Below are 11,699 nucleotides of genomic sequence, written 5' to 3'. Positions count from 1 at the left end.
ATTTTATGTTTGTTTATGGTCTCCGATAAAGATTATATTAGTCACTATTTTTTATGGGAATTAATTTGTGTCAATGCCATGGTGGGAAAAAAATAATTATAGATCAAATATATCTGAAGGTTTGTATAAGAAGTTATTTAATATTTACATGTCTCAAGAAAATAAAAGATTGACTTGATAATAAAAGGTGAAAGGAGGGAGAGATAAGTTGTAGAATATAACCTTCGCATTAACAAAAACTAAGAAATTAACCATTAACAACTAATATTTATCAATAAAAAAGTATATTTACATGTCTCATCATTTTCGGTGCTTCTGTAAAGTTTTATATTAGTGAGATTTGTATAAAGTTATAATATTGCGACAATTATGTTTAATCCGATTCTTATATTTTCATTGTGTTGTAACTCTAAATTTTAACTATAGAAAACGGAAATGATTAAATTAAATGCTTACATACGAATTTAAATGATATATATAAACTACAAATACATTATAACTTAGCTTATTTCAGGAAGAGAAGTCGTTGTCTTTAGTTTGGATCAATTTTAAAATAAAAATATTAATTTTAATAATAAAAATAATGTAAAATTTTATTTAGATTGGTTTTAAAAAAAATTAAACATTATTTAATTCAATCTCTTATGACTTGAATTTTTTTATTAGTAAATGAAATTTTATTCACAAGAAACAAGAACTAGTGATCTAATCCAAATACAAAATAGAGATTTCTTCGGATAAGGCAGAAACATTACAAACATTAATTGTAAGAGGTTTACACACCACTAAAAATAAGAAATTGATCTATTCAACTTTTTTTCCCTTCAATTTTTTGGATAAGCCAAAATTTATCCAATTTTGATATATTTAATTTTGATGAAAGGTAGCTAGCCTTTAATAAGTGAATGAGAAATGGAATCTGTTGGATCGAGTGGCTTCAGAATAATTAAGAAGGAGGGGTTGAATTAATTATGAACAAGACTAATTAAAAAAACTTATTCTTCTTAATGTTACTAGATTCAATTTGGCTTTACTACTAAGTTATGAGAAAGTAAGGAATCAAAACAATAACATAGACAAAAATAAAGCGTAAATAAAAAGTTCACAGCGGAAATTAAAGAGTGTAGGGAAGAAGGAAACAAACACAAGTTTTTATACTGGTTCAGCAACAACCCGTGCCTACACCCAGTCCCCAAGCAACCACCGATTCTTGAGATTTCCTTTAACCTTGTAAAATCCTTTACAAGCAAAGAGCCACGAAGGATGTACCCTTCCTTGTTCTCTTTGAAACACCAAGTGGATGTACGCTCCACTTGAACTGATCCACAAGAGATGTACCCTTTCTTATTCTCACTATTACAACCCAAGTAGATGTACGCTCTACTTGTACCACAAAGGATGTACGCTCCAATGTGTTAAGACAAAGAATTCTTAGGCGGTTAGTCCCTTGAATCTTTGTAAGGGGAAACAAAAGATATCTCAGGCGGTTAGTCCTTTGAAATCTTTTGTTCAGAGGGAGGAGGAAGAATCAAAAGAATTCTCAGGCGGTTAGTCCTTTGAATTCTTTTGGCAAGAGTGAGAAGGAAGAATCAAAAGAATTCTCATACGGTTAGTTCTTTGAATTCTTTTGGCAAGAGGAAGAAGGAAAAAAGAAGAAGAATAGCACAAGTTTTTGGCCAATGAACTTTTCTTGATAAAGAAAGTATTGAACAAAAACTCATAGAAAGATGTTGAGAATAATTGAATGAAATCAATTCTTGAATGAAAGGAATTTGTAAGTTCTCTCTATTAAAATTCGTGTCATGATCACATATTTATAGTCATTTGATAACTCAAGTTAAAGTTTGTGACTCTTGGCAATTTCTTTAAAACTAGTCACTTTAAAAGTTGTGACTCTTTTGAAAACTAGTCACTTTAAAAGTCGTGACTCTTTAAAAAATCTTTAGAAACTAGTCACTTTAAGAATTGTGACTTTCGGTAATTTATTTTTCAAAATAAGTCACTGGTAATTGATTACCATCATAGTGTAATCGATTACACATCAACAGATGTGACTCTTCATGTTTAAATTTAAAAATCAAAACGTTTAGAAACACAGGTAATCGATTACAAGTATTGTGTAATCGATTACACAAGTTTGAAACTATTTTATCACAAGTTGTGACTCTTGAAATTTGAAATCTAACATTTTACAACATTGGTAATCGATTACATGCTCATGGTAATCGATTACAGCTTTGTAAATCAGTTTGAAAAGAATGTTGGCTACTGGTAATCGATTAATTACTACCTTTTGGTAATCGATTACCAAAGAGTAAAACTCTTGGTAACAAAATTTTCTTTGAACAAAATTGTGCTATTCAATATTTTGAAAAACTCTTTTAATACTTATCTTAATTGAGTCTTCTCTTGAATCTTCACTTTGATCTTGATTCTTGAAACTTGCTTCGATTGAACCACTCTTTGATTTTTGAAACTTTCTTTGATTGAATGACTCTTTGATTCTTGAAACTTACTTGACTCTTGATTATTGACTTGAGTCTTTGGCATCATCAAAATAATCTTGGAAAACATTGCTTCCACAGAATCTGACAAGGGGTTGTAATTCTTCATTTATTTTTCTTATCCCAAAGGTGTAGGATATACAACATTTTGAAGAATTTAGATCAATATCTTTAGTTGGTATAGTTGGTATATATATGTATAAGATATTGGCTTAAATTATTTGAAATAGATAAAAAAAATTTGTTAGGGGGAGTTGTTGATTCTAGGCAAAGTGCATTATGGGGAGGGAGATACTTGTTGCATAGTGCAATTGTCGCAAATGAAGTGGTGGAGGAGGAGGCAAAGAGAAAAAAAATGTTAAGTCTTTAAAAGTAATTATGAAAAAACATATGACTCGTTGAATTGAGAGTTACTTCAATATTCACTAATAGAAAATAGATTTTTAACATTGGTTATTAAGGACTTTCAACATCAGTTATTAACCGATGTTAAAACTACCAATGTTAAAAGTATCAATGTTAACATCGGTTTTCAAAACCGATGTTAATCTAAACTACACAACAACGGTTTTCTAAAAAAAATAATGTTGTATAGTAAGAAATAACAAAAGAATATAAAATATATACAAACCAACATCGATTTTTAGAGAAAAATCAATGTTGTGGTTGACTGACAACATTGATTTTTCTAAAAACCGATGTTGTTTTCTACTCACCACAATCGGTTTTTAGAAAAAAAAATGATGTTGTTTTTTCGTAACCAACATCGATTTTTCTAAAAACCGGAATTATTTTTTTGGAATTTTTTTAAAATATCCTAACTGTTTTTTTAATTACCCCAAATTAACTTGCAAATTGAAAAGCAAAACCAATCTAGATAGTTTTCAAACAATTCAAATTTTGTCCATAATAATTGAATATTTACTATCAATTAAAAGAAATATATTAAAGTAATGAATGTCAAAACATAAAATCATTTGTAACCTAATCTAAATTAACATAACTCTACAATTCTAAAATTACTTAAACACCTAGTGTTTCATTTTTAACTTTTAGATAATATCTTGTTCACTGAATGTGAATTGCTTTCATTGTCTCTAGTTCCGATGGTCTTGGATCAGTAAAATACTATATGATATAATAAAACATAAGTTAATAAGTATAAATAATAATAATAATAATAAAAATTATAACAAATTGAATTAGTTTTGACATCCAATGCATTACGTAGTACCCGCACTCAGTGCTTTCTTTTTGCTTATTACACTGAATTGAAAAGAATATTAAGATATTCAAAGTTAACAAAACATTAGTGTATAGAGTAATAAAATTTAATTTTTAAGGCATCAAATATTGTTTAAATGACTTTAACTACATTCCATCTAGTATCAGCCTTGAACTTACTTTCTTGGCTATCGTTGAACCCCTTCAAAGCACTGATTAAGAGAAAGATGCATGTATATTGTATAATTAAAATATTGATGTCAAATACTAATCATAAAGTAAATGTATTATAAAATACAACTGACCTATTAATAATTCCTTTCTAGTTGTTAGGTCTATTGTTTAAGGAACAAAACCAAATGACAACATTGTTCTTAGGATATATAACGACCATATGCCAATGTGCATTTCATTGGAGAACATTAAGTTATTATGGTGCATACATTATTTAAATTGATTTGTTCAGTTTAACTTACCTATTCAAGTAGGCTCCTAGGTGAACAACTCTATATGAATTCTGCATCCATCTCTTAATATCAATCAAATTATGGACATCTTCTTATTCGAATTGCGATTGCCCATATCTCGGTATGAACTGTGGCTAGAGAAATCCATACACAGATGCATTCCCTGCTCAGAAACTTATCTCAGTCATATGCCTATTGTTGTTAAAATAAAGTAAATTATGTATGAATTTAAAATAATCAGTTAGCTAATATACAATAATGTAAAGTGACTTACAAAATCCACAAGTGTATAACAAAGATGTTGAGACATTGACCACTATGTGCTATTTCAGAAAGATCTTCTTGTTTTATGTACAAGGGGAAGTTATCATTATGCGCCCCAAACATGATAGCATCCCACGATACCTACAATGACTTGAGGAAAAGTTGTGGGATGGTCAATGTCATTAGGTATAGGGGATTGACATTAGGATCCGGCCTATCTATAGGTTTCCCCGGTCTCTCAGCTCCTTGTTTATCCTATACAATTAATAAACATAAGTGAATGACAGTCAACACTTTATAGGGTCACAAATCCTTTTTTAATAATTCTTTAAAACAACAAAATAAAATACTTGTTCTAAAAAAGTCTTTACAAGATGTGTCGACCAAGCAAGGAAGGTGTTAAGTGCATGTCCCACTAACTGAACCTCTTGAGCGGGTATAGGAACGCGAGCATCAACATCTCAAACTTCCTCAACATCGACCTTCACTTGATGCTGAAGGTGTTAAGTGCCTGTCCCACTGCCTGTCCCAAAGGGATGTTGTGGATGGTTGTTGACCCTTCATAAACTCTTCCAAGGGCAACCGGGTGGGAAGGATTCTCATCGACATATAACCCACATTTCTCTGAGTCACCCATGTTTGGGTCTTGTCCTGAGGGATCGACACAACTTTCCTTTGTGTTGACATGAGCAACAAAAGAGCCAACCTCAGACTCAAGAGGTAGTGTGAGTCCCTGTGATTTCACTAGAATTACATCTGGGGCTGCATCTAATAGTTAACAAATACATGTATTCATTAATTTAATCTACAATCTCTTCACTATACCACTAAAAGTGTTTAGCTTTATGTTTAAAGATGTCAAATCATGGTTTACATCAAAATTTCTCTCTTATAATTTTTGTTTAGAGAATAATTTTAAAATTGAAATAAAAATCCTAGCCAAAAACATTTATCAATGCACAAGCCAAAATAGTTCTATGTTTAATCATCCTTTATGATTAGAATTCATGTACATACTATCATTTGAACAAAATAGCATTAAGATTACCCTGATGCATGTAATATTGCATTAATATAGTAAATCCAACAAGAAGCAGTCTAGGAAAAAAATACACCAATAATTTCTAAAAAACTAAATTAGATTAGTCATCACTAAAATAATGAAACACTAAATCACAATACATGTATGATCTAATGGCCAACTTATATGATTAGTCAATATCCTAAGTTATATATAATTCAAATTTAATTATTTCACATAAACTCTACACTCAACACCTTGTCTCAACAAACCTACCCAAGAAGAAGAATTGATAAAAATAACAATAAAAATAAAAATAAAAAATGACCCAAGAACTTCCCCAAACGACGATGAGTTGAGTGATAAAATTCAACTGTCAGAATTATGAATAGCTTCCCCAAGGTTTTTTTTGAGTTTTACACTGACCTTGATATCAACAGATGGGATTGTCACACCTGCGACGATGAGATGATGAGTCATTTCATGACTAAAAACCAAAATGAAAGAGAGGTGATGGAGAAAACCAAAGTCACAAGCAAACCACACACCAAAACAAAAGGGAAGTTGCAGAGAACACTGGCCTTTCATGACTTCATCGCCACCACGGAGAGCTATGAGTGGGAGCAAGAACCAGAATGCGAGACTGAGAGATGTTGGGTCACCATGCCGCCGCAAAAAGTGCAAGAGTGGGAGTGAGAACGAGAATGCGAGAGCGAGAGATGTTGCGCCGCCATAGAGAGTGCGAGAGTGACAATGAGAATGAAAGCGCGAAAGTGACAGAAATGGGTGAGAGCTAAGGGTTAGAGTGCAAAGAGAGAGTGTGAGAAGATAGGAAGACACAATTAAATAAAAGAAGCACAACGTTGGTTTTCCAAAAAACTGATGTTAATGGGCTCACGTTAACATCAGTTTTTCAAAAAACCGACGTTAATGAGGTTATGTTAACATCGGTTTTCCATTCCAAAAACTGATGTTAACATGATGTAGTTAACATTGGTTTTTCAAAAAACTGATGTTATTGAGATCATGTTATTTACAAATATGCCATTGTGTTTTTGTTAACATCGGTTTTGATCAAAAACCGATGTTAATGTAGCCACATTAAATCTATATTTTGTAGTAGTGATTTGATAAAAGGATTAGCAGGTTTCCAAAAAGAGAAGTGAATTGGGTGGATTAGGAGTTGTTTGGTGAGTAGCAAGACATTGGTGGTTGTTAATGGAAGTCCTACTGGTGAATTTGGGGTGTCTATGGGCTTAAGACAATGAGATTCTCTTGAACTTTTCTTATACACTATAATGGCAGAAGGTTGGAGTAGATTGATGAGAGAAGCTATTGAGAAGATTTTCGCAAGTTTCAAAGGGAGGCATAGTGAAGCACAAGTAAAGTTGCTTCAATATGAAAATGATACTATCTTCATGGGGAGGATAATTTGTTTAATATGGTGGTCATCAAAAGCATATTAAGGTGTTTTGAGATAGTTTCCAGCTCAAGTTAACTTTTTCAAAAGTAACTAAGGGGCTATTGGTGTTGTGAGAGAGTTGATGAAAAGGTATGCTAATCTTTTAAATTGTAAATTGTTGGTCATTCTTTTTGTTTATTTAGGAGTCCCTATTGGTGAAAATTACCCTAGGTTAGATGCTACGTGGAAACTAGTTTTAGATAAATTTTATAAGAAGTTGACCCTTTGTAAACACAAGTTCATATCTTTTGTGGGTAGAGTTTGTCTCATGAATTTGGTGTTATCCTCTTTGCCTTTGTTCTTCCTTTCCTTTTTTTAAATTGCCTTGAAATGTAGGAAAATGGTTTGTTAGCATTAAAATAATTTTTTTGGTGGCGAGAAGGTCAAAGAAAGATCCGATTACTAGAAAATATGCATTCAACATCAGTTAAATATAAAATCGATGTCAACAAAAATATGGTGATATTTTTGTAAATAAAATGACTTTGTTAACATTGGTTTTGTCAAAAATGATGTTGTTTATTTCTCTTAACATTGGTTTTCTAAAAACCAATGTTGTTTAAATGCTCACTAACATTGGTTATGCTAAAAAATGATGTTGTTGGATGCACATTAAGAACGGTTCTTATAAAATCGATGTTTTTCTTTTTTTAAAACACTTCATCTCTTTGGCTATTACCGACGAACCTTCTTCTTGTACTTTGCAATCTCTTCGAGTTGAAGAAGATGGTGTCGACAATGTTGAGGAGTGACGCATGAAGCCTAAGGTTTGAGAGTGGTTGATGTGTTTGAAGAAGTTCAGGTGGCTCTACTACAACTTAACCAGCGTTGTAAGGGTGGCTTTGTCAATCTATTCTAATGGTTGCTATCATCAAGGCAGTGTTTGGACGGAAATGCAGGTACAGGGAGAGAACCCATGGTGACAAGCTTCCGAGGAAGGACAAAAATTGAACATCAAACAGGTTCTTTCACTTTCTTTCACTTGTGATAAATAATAGCACTGATGGAGAGTTAGAATTATGTTTGATTTATGGAGTAACAAAAATGAGTCTTCTTCTTCCCAATTTATTCTCATTTTTATTTTCATTTAGGTTTTCTAATCTTTTGGTCAATTTTCTCACTTTTCTTGTTCTATATTTTCTCATTCTATATTATGTACGTATTAAGGTCAATGATGAAAATGAAATTGAGGAAAAGATTACTACTTCTTCTTTGTTTGCAAGTCTTAAGTTATGTAGTGGTACTAATAGTTTTCCTCTCTCTATATATCTTCTTGATTTTTCAAGATGGTTCGACACATTGTGGTGCATTTGATGTCACTTTTATGGAATGCCTCCATTTATTGTATTTTGATTATTCCCCTTTAATTTTTTTTTATATGAAACCCATTCATAGACCTTGATTTTCTGCATTAGCTATGGAAACAAGGGAAATGACATGCTTTATAATTAGTACTAGTTTTCATACCCTAATTTCATCCGAGGACGATCGTTTGCCAACATTTGGATTCTTGCCGATCGAATTGAGCTGTGTTAGTCGGTGAATACGACTAACTTTTGTGTATAAAACTTGTATAAATTGTATTAAACTCTTCCAATTTATGGTTATTTTGTAGCATTATAAGTATTTTCTGTTAAGTATAGGTAATAAATACTTAGTACTTCCATTTTGTGTGTTTAATAATCATTTTCTCTCAGTTTCAGGTTAATTAGGCAAGCTTTGAAACGTGCTGTTTTTCACCTTCTCGCTAAGCCAATCTACCGGCTTAGCGAGCGTCCGTTGATGTGCCATCATTTTCTTCTATTTTCTAAACCCTTTTTGCACCATTTTAATTATTGATTGGTCTTAATTGTCAATTAATTAGGCAATTTTATTATTTGGGCTCATTTAGCTAATTTGATGTTTTTAATCTAATTTCAGGAATTAATGAAACATTGGGCTTAATCCGGATTTTGGTTGTGGACTTGAAGAGGGCAAATAAAGCAGCGCTTACCTTAGTTAATTTCTAATTAGGAAATTTCGCAATTTTATTTTATGTTGTTCAGTGTTTATTTCGTTTTGGGCCAGAGTATTGTAATAGGGCCCAGTGACTTTGAGTGACTCTTTTTAAATAGATGCCTTGGGATTCGTGCAGTGCATTCTATTCTGTTATGCTATTCATTATTCAGAGCTTTGCTTTAGGGTTTTCGTTTTTCTATTTTGATGCTTCTGAGTTCGTAATGCAATTTTACGTTTTCTGCTTCTAATTACAATTTCGTTCTTGCTTCTTCTTCTACTCTCATTTACGTTTCTGTTCCATTTTACATTTTTGTTCGTTTACGTTTCTATTCATTTACGTTTCCGTTCATTTACGTTTCTGCTTCATGTTTCAATTGCGTTTTCTGTTTGAATCCATGGAAGGCTAGATTTTCTGGTGTTGTTTCCTTTTGAGGACGAAGCCCAACTCTCTTTGAGGTTTTGCTTGTAATGTGGTTTCCTGGCAGTTCTCCCTTCACCAGTATCCCAAATTCGTGAATATTAATCAGTGCACGCTTCGTGTTCGATTAATTGCCTCTGAGCCTAACTTGCGTTCATGCTTAATGGACGAAGGGCTAACTGGTGTATGTGGTGCCTAATCACGTATTGAAAACCCTAAGTTGATTTTCGCTTAGTAAATTGAAATAGGGTTGGATTAAGTGGTTGACTGTTAGGGACGAATTCTCCATAACCCAGGATAAGAGAATGGCTTCTGAATCAGAGGAAACAACCCGTTTTTCATATTAGTAGTTTCGTATTCCAGTTTACTTGTTCTGCTCTTTAATCACAAAACAAACAAACCCCCCCCCCATCGTTACTGTTACTGCAAGTATATTATGAACATTTGGCTTGTCACTACTCGTTGGGAAACGACCTAGGATCACTTCCTAGTTACTGCATTTTCATGTTTATTTGATTCGGGTACGGCCTCGATCAAATTTGGCGCCGTTGCTGGGGAGCAGTGTCCAAAGGTTCATAATAGATAGCTAGTGTTGTGTGTTTAATCCTTTCGTGTTTTATGTTTAATTGTTAGTATTGTGTTAGTATGTGTGTTAGTGTTGTTTAGTGTCCTGGTATTTTGTTTGATGTGTGTTCTGTTTCAGTTTTCCCATTAAGCGTTTCCCCTGTTTCAGTCTTGTGTCTTTTGCTGTGAAGATTGTGCTTGAAAACAGAGTAGTAGTAGAAATCAGCTTGCGGCAAAAACAGAGTAGTAGTAGAAATCAATTAGAGACGGATTTTAGCGACCACCCATGCTGAATTATTTGAGATTTTTTGTTTTAGTAGCTAGGGTTGTTATTTTTGGCTGAATTTTTTTGTGGTAACTTCTTTTAATCCATATTTTGTGGGAAAAATAGCTAGAGCCTTTAGTTTGGTCAGATTTGAAAGTTCCAAAAAACTAGCAAATTTTGTGTTTGTCAAAACTTCAAACGGCCATAACTTTTGCTCTGGTTATCAGAATCGCAATTATTATATATGCATTTGGGGTAGAAAAAAATTCCTACGCCGTGGGAGCCGGCCATAGGCCGGCTGAGGTCTCCATCGTCCAAAAAAAGCGATTCTGTCAAAAGTTTTTTATTTTTCAAGTTTTATTCACTTATTTTTCTTAACTTACCATTTTTAGCTTTCATAGTTAGACTTTGAATTTTTGTCTGAATTTTTTTGTGCTATCTTCTCATCATTTTATAAGGTTGCTCACAAAATTTCAAGTCATTTGGATATCATTTGAGGGTAGCTGTAGTTCAAACCTACACCTTTATTTACATGACAAGGCAACTAGTTGTGTGCATGCTGAATGTAGTGTATGACTAGAGGCAATCCATCTGACTTACAACCCTTTGATCCTGAGATAGATAGGACATTTCATAGATTAGTTAGGCATCATTTTATACCTTTTGATCATTCTGAGCATTCCATTACTGGTGAATCTGTGCATTCTGTTATTGGTGATTTTGAACATCCTGATCTTGAGCATTATAATTTTGAGCATTCTGATTCTGAGCATTCTGATTTTGCACATTCTGAGAACATGACACAACCTCCACCCCGTGAGAGGAGTCTAAGGGAAATGGCTGCACCTGATTTCACCTACGAAAGCTTGTGCATCCAATACCCTGATGAGGATGTCCCATATGTTCTTAAAACTGGACTGATTCATTTGCTTCCAAAGTTTCATGGCCTTGCAGGTGAAGACCCGCACAAACATTTGAAAGAATTTCACATTGTCTTCTCCACCATGAAACCCCTAGATGTCCAAGAGGATCACATATTTCTGAAGGCTTTTCCTCATTCATTAGAGGGAGTGGCAAAGGACTGGCTGTATTACCTTGCTCCAAGGTCCATCACGAGTTGGGATGACCTTAAGAGAGTATTCTTAGAAAAAATTTTCCCTGCTTCCAGGACCACAACCATCAGGAAGGATATCTCAGGTATTAGACAACTCAGTGGAGAGAGCCTGTATGAGTACTGGGAGAGATTTAAGAAACTATGTGCCAGTTGCCCCCACCATCAGATTTCAGAACAGCTTCTTCTCCAATATTTTTATGAAGGACTCAGTAATATGGAGAGAAGTATGATAGATGCTGCCAGTGGTGGAGCCCTTGGAAACATGACTCCTACTGAAGCCAGGAATTTAATTGAGAAGATGGCTTCCAACTCGCAGCAGTTTAGCGCCAGAAATGATGCCATAGTCATTAGAGGAGTGCATGAGGTAGCTACAAACCCATCTGCATCATCTGAAACTA

General features: G+C 33.4%; 1 non-coding gene across 1 annotated transcript; it reads right to left on the bottom strand.

Annotated features, from left to right (window-relative positions):
* Nucleotides 1-11,362: 11,362 nt before the first annotated feature.
* On the bottom strand, nucleotides 11,363-11,469 carry LOC114413917. The gene has a single exon (XR_003667057.1). It is a non-coding gene; the product is annotated as a small nucleolar RNA R71 (small nucleolar RNA).
* Nucleotides 11,470-11,699: the final 230 nt, after the last annotated feature.

This window comes from Glycine soja, chromosome 5 (genome assembly GCF_004193775.1).
Source record: "Glycine soja cultivar W05 chromosome 5, ASM419377v2, whole genome shotgun sequence".
Taxonomy (NCBI): Eukaryota; Viridiplantae; Streptophyta; class Magnoliopsida; order Fabales; family Fabaceae; genus Glycine; species Glycine soja.
This window is presented reverse-complemented; position numbering and strand designations above follow the sequence as displayed.